Raw genomic sequence first — 18049 nt, 5'->3', positions numbered from 1 at the left:
GGTGATCGGCATGTGTAACCCCCTGCAATACAGTTCAGTAATGCAGGCTGATGCTACACTGACAACACACCTGTCATGCAGGGCAACCTACATGCCAGGGGCTGGAAAAATGATTTTTACCCCACCATTAGGCTGCCTTGCAAAGCAAGTTGCTGTGACAACCCGATACTGTTCCAAGACAAAACGCCTTTTGTGCAGGACAATTTATATCCCAGAGGCTGAAAAAACGCGTTTTTGCCCACATCTCCATTCCTATTGGACCTAGGAGTTTCTAAACCCCATAGTGCAGATACTTGTAATATCTGCTGTTCCTGTACCAAATTCAGCTGAAATTGATCCAGTGTATTGCATGGAGGTTCCAGACATACACTCAGCTTCATATACATAACAGACAAACTTAATTTACTCATTTGTATTTTTCACTAAACAGCAGTATAACAACCCAATTTTTCTTCACGTTTGTACTTTTTCACACACTGCAGAAGGTACTAAATCGAAATTAGACCGTTTCTCAAGTTTAACTTTAATTCCCGTCCCCAGACATATATCTCAGAACAATCAGAACAAGTTTTGCTTCACTTCTGCCTGAGCTATTCATCATTGCAGTTATGTAATTAATGTTTTCCAACGAGTGCAACCTATTATCAAATATAAATGGAGAAATAACATTAACAATAATCGCCCCAGTTTTGATTAGCAGACGAAACTTTTGTGGTCATGTAACTGTTTTAGCAGTTAAGACGTCCAGTCTGATGTTCTGACATCCATTTCGTGTCTAGTATGGTGGTGTGAAAAATGTAACAACTTTAGCGGCACACTCCAGATCAGGGCTATTCCCATCTTCACATGATGATGCCTCCATGCATCTTTGGCTTTAAGAAAAAGTGCTATGCTTGGTGAACCAGCAACATTAATAACACTCTGATGTTTAAATATTTTCATATGGTCTCTAGTATCACCCTTTCCTTTATGCGCGACAGAAGTTCTCCATTGCATAGTACGCAACAAACAAATTCGTCGTTACTGCCATTAGAGAGTTCTAAACATTTGTATCCCTATTGCAGCATAACATTAAACACACGCTTCCTTTTGTCCATTGCTAAGCGATCACACAAAAATGCAAACAGATATAAAATGATTTAAAACGTGGAGATGAGTTAGTTGACGGATGAAAAGAACACAAATACAACTCGTAATGTGTTGCCAAATGACTAAAAGTAGAGTGAAAAGTTGTGGCGGAATCTGGAAGGCCCCAATCCATGTCAAGTATTTGCTTAAAAGGTCAGCTAACAGAGGCACGACTGTAAGACAATGTTTAAAACGCGATGTCCAGCATACAAATTTAAAATTTAAAAAATGCACATCAATCATAAAATTCTCAAACCTAGACATTTTGGCAACCCCAGCCATTACCCGGGACAGCACTAAAAATGAGGACTGTCTGGGTTAATCCCAGATGTCTGGCAGGCCTAGCAGTTATAGAAGAAGCGTGTGATATAAGCTGGCAACTTGGTAGTTTGAATGCTGATACTTCAAAATTTCCCACTCACTAAACGTGGCGGTGATTTGTCCAATACGTATTGGACGGAAAAAAAAATCGCAACGCCGAGAAGAAGTGATGCGACATAAACTAAAGTTGGTAGGCGTGTTTCTACACTGAAGTGCTAAAGAAACTGGTGTAGGCATGCGTATTCAAGTACAGAGAGATGTACACAGGAGGAATACGGCGCTGCGATCGGCAACGTGTATATAAAACAAGTGTCTGGCGCAGTTGTTGGTTCGGTTACTCCTGCTACAATGGCAGTTTTAACGTGGTGTTAACAAGAACGAAGGGACACAGCATCACCAAAGTAGCGATGAAGTGGGGATTTTCCCGTACGACCATTTCACGAGGGTACCGCCAATATCAGGAACCTGGTAAAACATCAAATCTCCGAGATCGCTGCGGCCGGAGAAAGATCCTGCAACAAAGGGACCAACGACGATTGAAGAGAATCGTTCAGCGTGACACAAGTGCAATCCTTCTGCAAATTGCTGCAGATGTCAGTACTGGGCCATCGACAAGTGTTAGCGTGCGAACCATTCCACGAAACATAATTGGTACGAGCTTTTGGAGCCGAAGGACCACTCGTGTACTCTTGATTACTGCATGATACAAAGCTTTACGCCTCGCGTGGGCCCATGAACACCGACAATGGCCTGCTGACGACACAAAATATGTTGCCTGGTCGGACGAGTCATTTCAAATTGAATCAAGTGGATGAACGTGTACGGGTATGGAGACAATCTCATGAATCCATGGACGCTGCATGTCAGCAGGGAACTGTTCAAGCTGGTGGAGGCTCTGTAATGGTTGGGGCGTGTGCAGTTTGGAGTGTTATGCGACCCCTGATACGTCTAGATAGACTGTGGCAGGTGACACGTACGTAAGCATCCTGCTTGATCATCTGAATCCATTCGTGTCTATTGTGCATTCCGACGGACTTGGGCAATTTCCAGCAGGACAATGCGACAGCCCACACGTCCAGAATTGCTACAGAGTGGTTCCAGGGACACTCTTCTGAGTTTAAACGCTTCCGCTGACCACCAAACTCCCCGGACATTAACATTATTGTGCATATGTGGGATGCCTTGCAACGTGCTGTTCAGAAGAGATCTCTACCCCCTCGTACTCTTACGGATTTATGAGCAGCCCTGCAGGATTCATGGTGTCCGTTCCCTCCAGCGCTACTTCAGACGCTAGTCGTGTCCATGCCACGTCGTGTTGCGGCACTTCTGCGTGCTCGCGGGGGCACAGACGATATTAGGCAGGTGTACCAGTTTCTTTGGCTCTTCAATGTATATGTGGAAGATGTCTATTCAAATTTCGCACCAGTCACATAAGAGTGGAGCTTGTAGCACCTCTACACGCTGTAACGGCCGTGAACGTTAGTTACCTTTGATACTGGACGAGGTGTTTCGATGTCAATGTGGAATGCCTTTAAGGAGACAAAGACGTCATTATCAACGCCCCACTGAATTTTAACGAGGTCGTGTTGTAGGGGTATGAGAATCTGGATCTTTCTTCTGTGATACTGCAGAAAGACCTGGCAGGAATGTAGCTACTGTACATGTTTAGTGGCAGCGGTATTCACAGTAATGCGCGTTCGCAGGAAGGTTCCAGACGATCACACGGCACTACCGAGAGGGAAGAGCATTAGAGTCTTGCATGACCGAGTAAGCGAGCACAAAATACGAAATGGGGCGAGCACACCCTAACTGGATAGGCTGCCCGCACTAGTTCTATTGACCGAGCACAGAAGCCGTGACCGAATACGTAGCACGTAACTTCAAACACATTACACGTGTCATTATCCGTGTGGTGTGTCTCTCTCTCTGTAATCATGCAGCGCGAGGAAGCCAGTACAGTAAGATGTAAGATTGAAACCAATGTTTACACATTGAAGAAACTGGAAGGTCTAAAAAGCCTAGTATGGAGTAAATTTCTGTTGGTTGTAGACGAAAACAGTGTGTCTACTGGGTACGTATCGTGCATAAACTGCTCCACATTATCGTGTTTCCAGTCGGGAACCACTCATTTAAAGAAACACAGTTGCAAGAAATCTCACAAAGATACAGCTCCTTCACGGATATCGGCAGTAATAAAAAATAGTATTACAGCAAAGTGTGTTGCCATGTGTGCTAAAGATATGAGACCTTTTAATGCTGTTTCCGGTGAAGGTTTCAGAGAACTAGGCCAAGAATTAGCATATCTAGGTGCGCATTATGGAGAAGTTAACGTGGCAGATGTCATGCCACATCCCTCTACTATAAGCAGATATGTCAAAGAACGAGCTGATGCAATACGGAACAGCATAATGCCTTCTGTTATTGCAGAAGTTATTAATAAAATATGTGCTGCGACAGATGATATGTGGACTGGTTCGCAAAATCTGGTGCACTATTTAACGCTTACAACTCATTACATTAACACAGATTGGTCTGTTGGGAACAATGTTTTATTTACAACAAAATTGCCGGGAGTTAAGAAGACGGGAGTAAATATTATGATAGAAATTGAAGAGAGGATGGGTGATTGGGACATTTCGCCGGACATGTTGCACAGTTTTGTTTTTGTCTCCGACCAGGGTGCCAATGTAATAAAGGCTTTGGAAAATCACGAAAGGATTCCTTGTGCTGCTCATTGTATAAACACACACTTAGCCATAGTTTCGATGAAGACAACTTCTTGCTAAATAATGCCCCGAACATCGCATTAACAATAAATACTGCAAAATGCATTATAAGGTACATTAAGAGAAGTAGGCTCTGCTCGTCTTTGAAATCATCGTTGAAACTAGAGGCCTACACACACTGGAACAGCTTGTACACTATGCTGGAATCCTTACACACTCTATTATCATAGACCCAGAAAGAGAGTTCGTTTCAAGGAATGGAGGAACAACAGATCATCCGCAGCAGATGAAGTAGATCTCTACATTTTAATGCACCCCGGAGATGATGACATCTTAAGGTGGGGGAGCAGACATGAAACAGATCTGCCAGGCCTGGCTGCAGTTGCACGACATATTTTCTGTATCCCAGCAACAAGCGCACCTAGTGAAAGATGCTTTAGTAAAGCCGGCATGTTACTAACAAATCGCCGCGACCAATTAAATGCGGAACGCGTAAGTGATTTACTGCTGATAAACAATAACTATAATTTTGTTTCTGTTGCAAACATGTGAAAAGTACGACAAGTCACGTCTGTAAATGTTTAATGTTCTTTGTATGCTTTCTTTATGAAGATGGTTGTCTTCTAGCTTACAGGGACAACACTTATTTAATGTTTCCTATTAATAAAAGGAAAAATATATCTTCTGTTTGGAAATGAGACTCGTCTTCTATCCACGATTGTATTGAAATATCATTTTACTTCCCAATTGCTTTATGAATTTAGGTGTGTCTCGTACCCGTTCTTGGAAACGTTACTTTTGTATTAAAAGAGAGAGAGACAGAGATAAATACATTTTGTGTGTGTGTGTGTGTGTGTGTGTGTGTGTGTGTGTGTGTGTGTGTGTGTGAGTGAGTGAGTGTGTGTGTGAGAGAGAGAGAGAGAGAGAGAGAGAGAGAGAGGCGTTGGATTTGCACAGTACAGTGAAGCGAGCCGTGGCGAGGCGAGGTGAGAGGTCAGCGGTGACCGGTCATGCTCGGTTATCCGCGTGTCCGGAATCCGGACATCAGACATGGGGTCCGCCCCCGGTAGCTGAGTGGTCAGCGTGACAGACTGTCACGGGTTCGATTCCCGGCTGGGTCGGAGATTTTCTCCGCCCAGAGACTGGGTGTTGTGTTGTCCTAATCATCATCACTTCATTCCCATTGACGCGCAGGTCGCCGAAGTGGCGTCAACTCGAAAGACCTGCACCAGGCGAACGGTCTACCCGACGGGAGAGGAGGGAGGAGGATGTTAGTGTTTAACGTCCCGTCGACAACGAGGTCATTAGAGACGGAGCGCAAGCTCGGGTTAGGGAAGGATTGGGAAGGAAATCGGCCGTGCCCTTTCTAAGGAACCATCCCGGCATTTGCCTGAAACGATTTATGGAAATCACGGAAAACCTAAATCAGGATGGCTGGAGACGGGATTGAACCGTCGTCCTCCCGAATGCGAGTCAATACCCGACGGGAGGCCCTCGCCACACGACATTTCATTTCAACAGACATGGGGCGAGTACGTGACCGAGCCTAGTCGTGTGGGGCCGGACACGAGCGGCTCGGTCCCCCTGTCAACAGGCGAGCAGTGACCGGTCAAACATGGAGCGTTCCAGCACTCTAAAGAGCATCGTGTTCTGCGTATGGTTGTGGCGCATCGTACTTCATCTGCAGTAGCAGTCTGAGCAGCAGTTGACACCATAGTGACACAACAGTTGTTACCAGTGTGTTACTTGGAGGACAGCTCGCAGCCAGACGTTCTGTAGCGTGAATTCCACTGATCCCAAACCACCTCCATTTGCGACTTCAATGATGTCAATCGAGAGTTCATTTTCGTTAGGAGGGGACCAGTTGAGGGCCTGGAATCAACATGTCTGCGTGCTAGACACACTGGACCTACAATTGGAGTTTTGGTTGGTTGGTTGGTTGGTGGGAGGTGACTAAACAGCGAGGTCATCGGTCCCACTGGAATAGGGAAGGATGGGGAACCATCCTGGCACTTGCCTGAAGCGATTTAGGGAAATCATGGAAAACCTAAATCAGGAGGCCAGATGCGGGTTTGAACCATTGTCCTCTGAATGCGAGTCCAGTGTGCTATGGAGTTCTGGTCTGCGGTGCGATTTTGTATGACAAGAGAAGCACTCTCCTGGTTATTCCACGCACCAGTTGTGCTACATTCTGGGAGGTGTTTTCCAACAGCATAATGCTCGTCCACATATCGCAGTCGTAACCCAACACGCTCTGCGGAGTGTCGACGTCACCCCTTCAATGGATCACGCATGCGACGTCATCGGACGACATGCCCAGCGCCATCCACAAATATCATTAAGCGTCCCTGTATTGACCGATCACGTGCAACAAGCATTGGATCTAAACCTAGAGTTCTGGACTGGGGTTGCGATTTCGTATGACAGGAGGAGCAATCTCGTGGTCATCGCATGCCCTCTGACTGCAAAATTGTACGTCCGTCTGGTGATCCGATTGTCCTTCTGCCATTCATGAACAGCATTCCAGGGGGCGTTTTCCAACACGATAACGCTCGTCCACATACCGCTGTTGTAACATAACATTCTCTACAGAGTCTCGACATCTTGCCTTGACCTGCTCTATCAACAGATCTGTCTCCAGTCGAGCACATACGGGACATCACCTGACCTTAACTCCAGCGCCATCCACAAACGGCATTAGCCGTCCCTGCACTGACCGACCAAGTGCAACAAGCATGGGACTTCATCCCACAAGCTGACATACGCCACCTGTACAACACAATGCATGCACGTTTGCGTGGTTCCATTCATTCAATATTGTGGCGGTTACAGCGATTATTAATGTTCCAGCATTTCACATTTGCAATGGCTTATATCGCGCTTTCGTTAACCTGTGATCTTGCAGTGTTAATCACTTAAATACGAGGGCTGGTACTTAGTGGCAACTACTTATTCACAATCTATACAAAAGAGTTACATGTTTGCACCTGTTACTGTCCTTCAAAGTAGTCACCAGCGTTGTGTAGAACCGGTTGCCAGCGATGAGGAAGGCGTAGTATACCGTTAGCAGAGCCTGTCCTGTTGTGGTGCGAATGAAGCGGTCTACTGCCTGTCGAATCTCTGGAACAGTTCCGAAGCGAATGCCATAAAGTGGTTCCTTCATCTTCGGAATCAAGTCAAAGTCAAGTCTGGGGAGTATGGTGGATGCTACAGTACTTCCCAGTCCCATCGACCGAACACAGCAGCCACAGAATGAGATTCTGCAGCGGAGTGTGCGCTGATATGAAACTTCCTGGCAGATCAAAACTGTATGCCGGACCGAGACTCGAACTCGGGACCTTTGCCTTACGCGGGCAAGTGCTCTACCATCTGAGCTACCGAAGCACGACTCACGCCCCGCCCTCACAACTCTACTTCTGCCAGTATCTCGTCTCCTACCTTCCAAACTTTACAGAAGCTCTCATGCGAACCTTGCAGAACTAGCACTCCCGAAAGAAAGGATATTGCGGAGACATGGCTTAGCCATGCTTGCTCTGTATGCGCCCACGCTCTGTCGTGCAAAATGATGTGTGTGTTCCGTAAAAGTATCGCCGCTTCTTTCGCAAAGCTGCTCGCAGGTGATGCTTCAAAAACGAACAGTAATACTGTGCACTGACGGTCTGCGTTGAAGGAACGTAATGCGTTAGGATAACACCATCATAGTCGTACACGAGAATCACCATAACTTTATATCGCTCCATTCGCACCATAAACAGAACAGGCTCTGCTAACGGTATTCTACGCCTTCCACATCACTGGCAACGGGTTCTACACAACGCTGGTGACTACTTTGAAGGACAGTAACAGGTGCAAACACGGAACCCTTTTGTGTAGTTCCCACTATTTAAGTTCCAAACCTCGTATGTTACCTAGACTAATGTATTCCCGAAATTTCATTACAAAACATTAATTATTTTTTATATAAGAATATACAGCCTACAGTTGCAGGTTAACTTTATCGTTTACCTATGTTTCAACGTTAGCAATAACGTCTTCAGAACCTGCTAAAAGTTAATATTATAATGCGCTAGTAAATTATGTTAGATATGGTTGTCCTAGGATGACCATATCTAATGTAATCTACTAGCACATTATAATATTAACTTTTAGCAGGTTCTGGAGAAGACGTTATTACTAACGTTGAAACATAGGTAAATGATAAAGTAAACCTGCAACTGTAGACTGTATATTCTTATATAAACAATATCAGCTGCTGTCGCTGCATAAAAATGTTAAAAATTATGAAATTATTTTTTGTTGTTGGGGTTTTTTTCAGTCAGTGAATAATGACAGTAATATCCTGTCTCTTGTTAATATCAACCTACAAGAATAAAAATTTTTACAATGTAATATACCGAGTTTTACAACAGTAATGGTCAATATTGAGGAGTAGGACTGGAACGGTCATTGAAAACAGGAAATTCGGGTAAACATGAGCTCTAAGACCCATACCTTAAGACCTGTGAGCATCTCATAGTGGATGTTTTGTAACAAATCTCTCCTACTGCAATGTCTTTGCTATCCACATTTCTCGGAGGAGGTATTATGGACTACAATGAGGAAAAAGAAGTCTAGTAAACGTGGACGTCAAAGTGCATTGTTTAAAAGCTAGGGGAATTTGTTCAGTAGAAGAGATATTTTTCACAGTAGCGAAGATGGTCAAGTGCTTACAGATCTTAAGCTATGCATTTTATAGTCCACGTCTGAAAAACCTGTTTGTATCGAATAATCGTCCATGTCATATCCCTGAATACTGACACCACGTATAAAATCATATCGTCGAGAAATGAATTGTGGCTCAAAAAGAACTGATGACGAGAATATCCATGTTCTTCTCACGTACTTTTTGATGCTTTGGGGCGGCTTTAGTCCCTTTCGTGAGTTTCTTCGCGGATTTCAGACTCACTTTAATGTACTCAAAACTAGGCAGGATTTCTGCATTCTTGGAAAACAGCTTGGCTTGGCCTTATTCTCGTTCCTATGCCTTGCACGTACCTATCATCTTCACCCATTTTGCTTCCCAGATTGTGTTCAAAAAAGGTGTCTAACACTTTAAGAGGTGGTAGCTCATCGAAACAAGAAAAATAAGTCCAATAAACATGGGTACGTGAATGCATACACTCTGCGATAAACACGTGTTTACAGGAGGTGTTGAGCGTGGCGTCCGTCCATGACGTTGCGCCCCTCTCTTTCCTTCTGGCAAGCACTGAAGACGCGACCCTATAGGGTCCGTGCATCGTTGATTGGCGTAGCGTCCCCAGAACAAAAAGTCTAGGGGATTGAGGTCTTGGGGACGAGCAGGCCCAGGTGTGCCTCCGCCCAACCAATCAAAGAGAATAGGCTGATTCGATATTTCTAGATTTGCGCAAGGCATTTAACACGGTGACCCGTCGCAGGCTGTTAACGAAGATACGAGCATTTTCTTTAGTAACAGAAGCCGGTATGTTGTCCCCGACGGTCAATGTTCGTAAGAGACAAGGGCATCGTCAGGAGTGCCCCAGGGAAGTGTCTTACACCGCTGTTGTACTGTATACAGGGTGGTCCATTCATCGTGACCGGGCCAAATATCTCGCGAAATAAGCGTCAAACGAAACTTGTCTAGCTTGAAGGGGGAAACCAGATGGCGCTATGGTTGGCCCGCTAGATGGCGCTGCCATAGGTCAAACGGATATCAACTGCGTTTTTTTAAATAGGAACCCCCATTTTCATTGCATATTCGTCTAGTACGTAAAGAAATATGAATGTTTCAGTTGGGCCACTTTTTTCGCTTTGTGATAGATAGTTCTGTAATAGTCACAAACATATGGCTCACAATTTTAGACGAACAGTTGGTAACAGGTGGGTTTTTTAAATTAAAATACAGAACGGAGGTACGTTTCAACATTTTATTTCGGTTGTTCCAGCGTGATACTTGTACCTTTGTGAACTTATCATTTCTGAGATCGCATGCAGTTACAGCGTGATTACCCGTAAATACCACATTAATGCAATAAATGCTCAAAATGATGTCCGTCAACCTCAATGCATTTGGTAATACGTGTAACGACATTCCTCTCAACAGCGAGTAGTTCGCCTTCCGTAACGTTCGCACATGCAGTGACAATGCGCTGACGCATGTTGTCAGACGTTGTGGGTGGATCACGATAGCAAATATCCTTCAACTTTCCCCACAGAAAGAAATCCGGGGACGTCAGATCCGGTGAACGTGCGGGCCACGGTATGGTGCTTCGATGACCAATCCACCTGTCATGAAATACGCTATTCAATACAGCTTCAATCGCACGCGAGCTATGTGCCGGACATCCATCATGTTGGAAGTACATCGCCATTCTGTCATGCAGTGAAACATCTTGTAGCAACATCGGTAGAACATTACGTAGGAAATCGGCATACATTCCACCATTTAGATTGCCATCGATAAAATGGGGGCCAATTATCCTTCCTCCCATAATGCCGCACCGTACATTAACCCGCCAAGGTCGCTGATGTTCCACTTGTCGCAGCCATCGTGGATTATCCGTTGCCCAGTAGTGCATATTATGCCGGTTTACGTTACCACTGTTGGTGAATGACGCTTCGTCGCAAAATAGAACGCGTGCAAAAAATCTGTCATAGTCCCGTAATTTCTCTTGTGCCCAGTTGCAGAATTGTACACAACGTTCAAAGTCGTCGCCATGCAATTCCTGGTGCATAGAGATATGGTACGGATGCAATCGATGTTGATGTAGCATTGCAACACCGACGTTTTTGAGGTTCCCGATTCTCGCGCAATTTGTCTGCTACTGATGTGCGGATTAGCCGCGACAGCTGCTAAAACACCTACTTGGGTATCATCATTTATTGCAGGTCGTGGTTGACGTTTCACATGTGGCTGAACACTTCCTGTTTACTTAAATAACGTAACTATCCTGAGAACGGTCCGGACACTTGGATAATGTCGTCCAGGATACCGAACAGCATAATAGCACACGCCCGTTGGGCATTTTGATCACAATAGCCATACATCAACACGATATCGACCTTTCCGCAATCGGTGAACGGTCCATTTTAGAACGGGTAATGTATCACGTAGCAAATACCGTCCGCACTGGCGGAATGTTACGTGATACCAAGTACTTATACGTTTGTGACTATTACAGCGCCATCTATCACGAAGCGAAAAAAGTGGTCCAACTAAAACATTCATATTTCTTTACGTACTACGCGAATATGTAATAAAAATGGGGGTTCCTATTTAAAAAAACGCAGCTGATATCCTTTTGACCTATGGCAGCGCCATCTAACGGGCCAACCATAGCGCCATCTGGTTTCTCTTTCAAGCTAGACAAGCTTCGTTCTTTGTAGTTTTTTCGTTTGACGCTTATTTAGTGAGATATTTAGCCAGGTCAAGATCAATGGACCACCCTGTATACATAAATGATTTGGTGGGCAGGGTGGGCAGCAATTTGTGTTTGTCTGCGGATGATGCTGTGGTGTACAGTGAGTTGAATGGCTGTAGGAAGATACAAGACGGCTTACACAAAACATCTAGTTGGTGTCATGAATGGGAGCTAGCTCTAAATGTGTAATAATGTAAGTTAATGCCGATGAGAAGGAAGAACAAACCTGTAATGTTCGGATACGTCCGCAGCTCGTGGTCGTGCGGTAGCGTTCTAGCTTCCCGCGCCCGGGTTCCTGGGTTCGATTCCCGGCGGGGTCAGGGATTTTCTCTGCCTCGTGATGACTGGGTGTTGTATGATGTCCTTAGGTTAGTTAGGTTTAAGTAGTTCTAAGTTCTAGGGGACTGATGACCATAGATGTTAAGTCCCATAGTGCTCAGAGCCATTTGAACCATTTTTGTTCGGATACAATATTACTAGGGTCGTGCTTGACACAGTCAAGTCGTTTAAGGGGACACTGTACGTGAAATTCGTTGAAATTTGACATTTTCTGTTTTTTACTTCATAATGTACTTTGGACTTTCCTGAATATTTTCGTATATAATTCATTAAAATCAGACAATTGTGAGCCCTTCAAATAATATTTTCAATGTTGACGTGTGACTGTCAAATTTCGCGGCTACGCATATACTGACACAGTTGAGCAGCCATATCTTGGGAACTACACAGTCTAGAAGGCTGTGAATTGCTTTGTTTTGTGCCTACTGCTACGTCTCAGAAGCTGGCATTACGAATAAACAAATTAGTCCTTTGTTCCTGATGTTAGGTTTCGAAGAAACTCTTGTGATTATCGGCTATTTTTGTAATAAGCTAACGTCTGTTGGTTTTTATACGCAAATAAAATGACTAACCGTAAAAGTAACTTCAAGAAAACGAAAATTTAGAGAAGATTAAAAGAACTGTGTAGAGAATTTTCTTTCATCCGAGTATCAACCGATGAAAAGTCATGTCATGCTTTGTGTCCACCTCCACCAAATACATGGTGTAAATATAGGCAAGCTGAATTTTCTGGCACCCCGCATGAATTTACACATCAACATTCTCTTCCTTTGGCAGTAATGTAGGCAGTGAAAACTGATTACAGAGATTTGGCAAATCCTGAGCTGCTGCAGAAGTGTTTACATGGAAAGACCCAGAATGTGACTGAGTCCTTCAATAACGTTGTGTGGCGCCGTGTGCCTAAAAATATATTTGTTGGCCTTACGACTCTAAAGTTAGCAGACTCTGATGCTGTAATAACTTTTAATGGTGGAAACTATGAAAGACTTAATGTTCTGGAAAAGTTAGGGGTAGGATTTGGACAGAACATAGCTAAAGGACTGCGGGAACTGGATGAGCTTCGTGTACGTGATGCTGAATTAGCTGCTCAGCAAATGACAAAAGAAGCAAGAAAGAAAAGCACTGGGCTGTTACGGCACTGAAGAAGATACGGACTATGCGCCAGGGCAATTCTAGTGCATAACAGACGCAGAAATGTAAGTCTGTGTAAGAATTTGTAATAAAAAATGTTTTAAACCTCAACATCTATGAACTACATTGTTTGCAATAAATGACCCGTTTTCTAAAAACGTACTAATGGTAGAGACATGAAATTTTGACAGCATGCGAAGTGTGAGATTCGACACATATGGAACTAGAATAATTATAATATCCTAAGTTGTTTTCTATGTTCATTTATTTACAAAATTCTGTCAAAAATTGAGTGTTTGAAAAAAAAAAAAAAGATAACATGCCGCACAATACAATTTTAGTAATAATTCTAGTTCGGTGTATATAGATAGGTCCATTTAGTAATGCCGGCCGGTGTGGTCTAGCGGTTCTAGGCGCTTCAGTCTGGAACCGCGTGACCGCTACGGTCGCAGGTTCGAATCCTGCCTCGGGCATGGATGTGTGTGATGTCCTTAGGTTAGTTAGGTTTAAGTAGTTCTAAGTTCTAGGGGACTGATGACCTGAGATGTTAAGTCTCATAGTGCTCAGAGCTATTTGAACCATTTGAACCATTCAGTAATTATGGAAAATTGTAAGTTGGTATCTTAAAAAGTTTCCAAGATAATGTGTCACAAAATTCGATAATTTAACATTGGCAGCATAGCACATACAATGTCCCCTTAACTATCTGGGCTTAACGTTGCAAAGAGATGCGAAATGGAATGAGCGTGTGATAGCTGTGGTAGGCAAGGCGCATAGTCAACTTCGATTAATTAGGAGAATTTCAGAAAATACTTGTTCACCTGTAAAGGAGACTGGATATAGGACGCTGGTGCAACCTATTCTTGAGTACTGCTCCAGTGTTTGGGATCCGTACCAGGTCGGACTGAAGGAAGACATTGAACCAATTCAGGGGCAGGCTGCTGGATTTGTTATCAGTAGTTTGCAGCAACACGTAGCTCTTACGGAGATGATTCGCGAACTCATATGGGAATCCCTGGAAGAAGGCTACGTTCTTTTCGAAGAACACTATGACAAAATTTAGAGAACCGGCATTTGAAGGTGACTGCCCAATCATGCTACTGCCGTCAACATATACGGGCCATTAAAATTGCTACACCACGAAGATGACGTGCTACAGACGCGAACTTTAACCGACAGGAAGAAGGTGCTGTGATATGCAAATGATTAGCTTTTCAGGGCATTCACACAAGGCTGGCACCGCTGGCGACACCCACAACGTGCTCACATGAGGAAAGTTCCCAACCGATTTCTCATACACAAACAGCAGATGACCGGCGTTGCCTGGTAAACTTTGTTGTGATGCCTCGTGTAAGGAGGAGAAATGCGTACCATCACCTTTCCGATTTTGATAAAGGTCGGATTGTAGTATATTGCGATTACGGTTTATCGTATCGCGACATTGCTGCTTGCGTTGGTCGAGATCCAATGACTGTTAGCACAATATGGAATCGGTAGGTTCAGGAGGGTAATACGGAACGCCGTGCTGGATCCCAACGGCCTCGTATCACTAGCAGTCGAGATGACAGGCATCTTATCCGCACGGCTGTAACGGATCGTGCAGCCACGTCTCGATCCCTGAGTCAACAGGTGGGGACGTTTGCAAGACAACAACCATCTGCACGAACAGTTCGACGACGTTTGCAGCAGCGTGGACTATCAGCTCGGAGACCGTGGCTGCGGTTACCCTTGACGCTGCATCACAGACAGCAGCGCCTGCGATGGTGTACTCGATGACGAACCTGGGTGCACAAATGGCAAAACGTCATTTTTTCGGATTGATCCAGGTTCTCTTTACAGTATCATGATGGTCGCATACGTGTTTGGCGACATCGCGGTGAACGCACATTGGAAGCGTGTATTCGTCAACGCCATACTGGCGTATCACCCGGCGTGGTGGTATGGGGTGCCATTGGTTACACGTCTCGGTCACCTCTTATTCGCATTGACGCCACTTTGAACAGTGGGCGTTACATTTCAGATGTGTTACGACCCGTGGCTCTACCCTTCATTCGATCCCTGCGAAACCCTACCTTTCAGCAGGATAATGCACGACCGCATGTTGCAGGTCCTGTACGGGCCTGGGTACAGAAAATGTTCGACTGCTGACCTGGCCAGCACATTCTCCAGATATCTCTCCAATTGAAAACGTGTGGTCAATGGTGGCCGATCAACTGGCTCGTCACAATACTCCAGTCACTACTCTTGATAAACTGCACGGGCAGCTGTACCTGTACACGCCATCCAAGCTGTTTGACTCAATGCCCAGGCGTATCAAGGCCGTTATTACGGCCAGAGGTGGTTGTTCTGGGTACTGATTTCTCACGATCTATACACCTAAATTGCGTGAAAATGTAATCACGAGTCAGTTCTAGTATAATATATTTGTCGAATGAATACCCGTTTATCATCTGTATTTCTTCTTGGTGTAGCAATTTTAATTGCCGGTAGTGTACATTGCGCTTAAGGAGCGAGAAGATAAGATACGAGAAATTGGGCTCATTCCGAGGCATGTAGATAGTCGTTTTTCGCTCGCTCTATTTGGCAAGTGGAACAGGGGAGGGAATGACTAGTAGTGGTACATGGTATCCTCCGCCACACATCGTACGGTGGCTTGCGGAGTATCTACGTAGATGTAGATCAAAGTTCCTGCAGATTTTCGTCACTTTACCCGGGAATTACACGATAATCTTTCATTGCATTCGGAACTGACGTCCATCACCGAAGTCAGTATGACATATTACCCTCCACAGCTCAGCCGACTCTGACCCTACCCCCCCCCCCCTATAGCTTAGACTCCCACCCCCCCTCAATGGGCACGCATAAACTCCTGCATTCTTTGCAGCAGGAAGCGACACGGACTGGGAATGTCATTTTCAGGAATTTCTTGCCATGCCTGAAAACCACACTGTGTCAGTACATGACAACTACTGGCTGGAAGCTGACGTCGAAGAATACGTCTGACTCGCTTCTCAGACGCATTCTATCGCAGTGGTTCCCAACCCTTCTGAGACCGTTACCCTAAGTGCAATCAGGTATTAGCTAGTATCTTACTTACCTCCGTCCCTCGCCCTCCTACAACCACCCCCACCCCACAACCTTTCCTCCCACTATCTTATTACTAGAACAGATGCTCCAGAATGACTGCTTATAATAAGAAATCTTTATTTATGAAAGACTGTTTCGGCATTTACCGCCATTGTCAAGTACGTTTAGACCAGTGGTTGCCAAACTGGGGTAATTACCCCCTGTGGGGTAAAATGACATTTTCTGAGGGGTAAAAACTAAACAATTCGATTCCGTTTCAGTCACGAAACTAAATTATTTTTAAAAGATCATTACTATAACCACAATTCTGTAAGACTAATATTGATTACGTAAGTTATCAATAATTACTTTTTCTCAAATGGTTCTGAGCACTATGCGACTTAACTTCTGAGGTCATCAGTCGCCTAGAACTTAGAACTAATTAAACCTGACTAACCTAAGGACAACACACACATCCATGCCCGAGGCAGGATTCGAACCTGCGACCGTAGCTGTCGCGCGGTTCCAGACTGAAGCGCCTAGAACCGCTCGGCCACAACGGTCGGCTTACTTTTGCTCAGTTAGTAGCATTAATGCGATGAAGGTTACAGGTTCGTCACATTGTCCTCCCAGTACACATACATCTACGTCTACGTCTACATCTACGTCTATACTCCGCGAGCCACCTTACGGTGTGTGGCGGAGGGTACTTATTGTACCACTATCTGATCCCCCCTTCCCTGTTCCATTCACGAATTGTGCGTGGGAAGAACGACTGCTTGTAAGTCTCCGTATTTGCTCTAATTTCTCGGATCTTTTCGTTGTGATCATTACGCGAGATATATGTGGGCGGTAGTAATATGTTGCCCATCTCTTCCCGGAATGTGCTCTCTCGTAATTTCGATAATAAACCTCTCCGTATTGTGTAACGCCTTTCTTGAAGTGTCCGCCACTGGAGCTTGTTCAGCATCTCCGTAACGCTCTCGCGCTGACTAAATGTCCCCATGACGAATCGCGCTGCTTTTCGCTGGATCATGTCTATCTCTTCTATTAATCCAACCTGGTAAGGGTCCCATACTGATGAGCAATACTCAAGAATCGGACGAACAAGCGTTTTGTAAGCTACTTCTTTCGTCGATGAGTCACATTTTCTTAGAATTCTTCCTATGAATCTCAACCTGGCGCCTGCTTTTCCCACTATTTGTTTTATGTGATCATTCCACTTCAGATCGCTCCGGATAGTAACTCCTAAGTATTTTACGGTCGTTACCGCTTCCAATGATTTACCACCTATGGCATAATCGTACTGGAATGGATTTTTGCCCCTATGTATGCGCATTATATTACATTTATCTACGTTTAGGGAAAGCTGCCAGCTGTCGCACCATGCATTAATCCTCTGCAGGTCCTCCTGGAGTACGTACGAGTCTTCTGATGTTGCTACTTTCTTGTAGACAACCGTGTCATCTGCAAATAGCCTCACGGAGCTACCGATGTTGTCAACTAAGTCATTTATGTATATTGTAAACAATAAAGGTCCTATCACGCTTCCCTGCGGTACTCCCGAAATTACCTCTACATCTGCAGATTTTGAACCGTTAAGAATGACATGTTGTGTTCTTTCTTCTAGGAAATCCTGAATCCAATCACAAACCTGGTCCGATATTCCGTAAGCTCGTATTTTTTTTCACTAAACGTAAGTGCGGAACCGTATCAAATGCCTTCCTGAAGTCCAGGAATACGGCATCAATCTGCTCGCCAGTGTCTACGGCACTGTGAATTTCTTGGGCAAATAGGGCGAGCTGAGTTTCACATGATCTCTGTTTGCGGAATCCATGTTGGTTATGATGAAGGAGATTTGTATTATCTAAGAACGTCATAATACGAGAACACAAAACATGTTCCATTATTCTACAACAG

The 18049-nt window shown here is 44.6% G+C and overlaps 1 protein-coding gene across 2 annotated transcripts in view; it reads left to right on the top strand.

Annotated features, from left to right (window-relative positions):
- Window positions 1-18049, top strand: part of LOC124718897 (multiple epidermal growth factor-like domains protein 10) — a 166116-nt gene that overhangs the window by 133959 nt on the left and 14108 nt on the right. The window lies entirely within an intron of this gene.

Source organism: Schistocerca piceifrons, chromosome 10 (assembly GCF_021461385.2).
Source record: "Schistocerca piceifrons isolate TAMUIC-IGC-003096 chromosome 10, iqSchPice1.1, whole genome shotgun sequence".
NCBI lineage: Eukaryota > Metazoa > Arthropoda > Insecta > Orthoptera > Acrididae > Schistocerca > Schistocerca piceifrons.
Note: the sequence above shows the minus strand (reverse complement) of the source record. Positions and strands in the feature narration are given on the sequence as shown.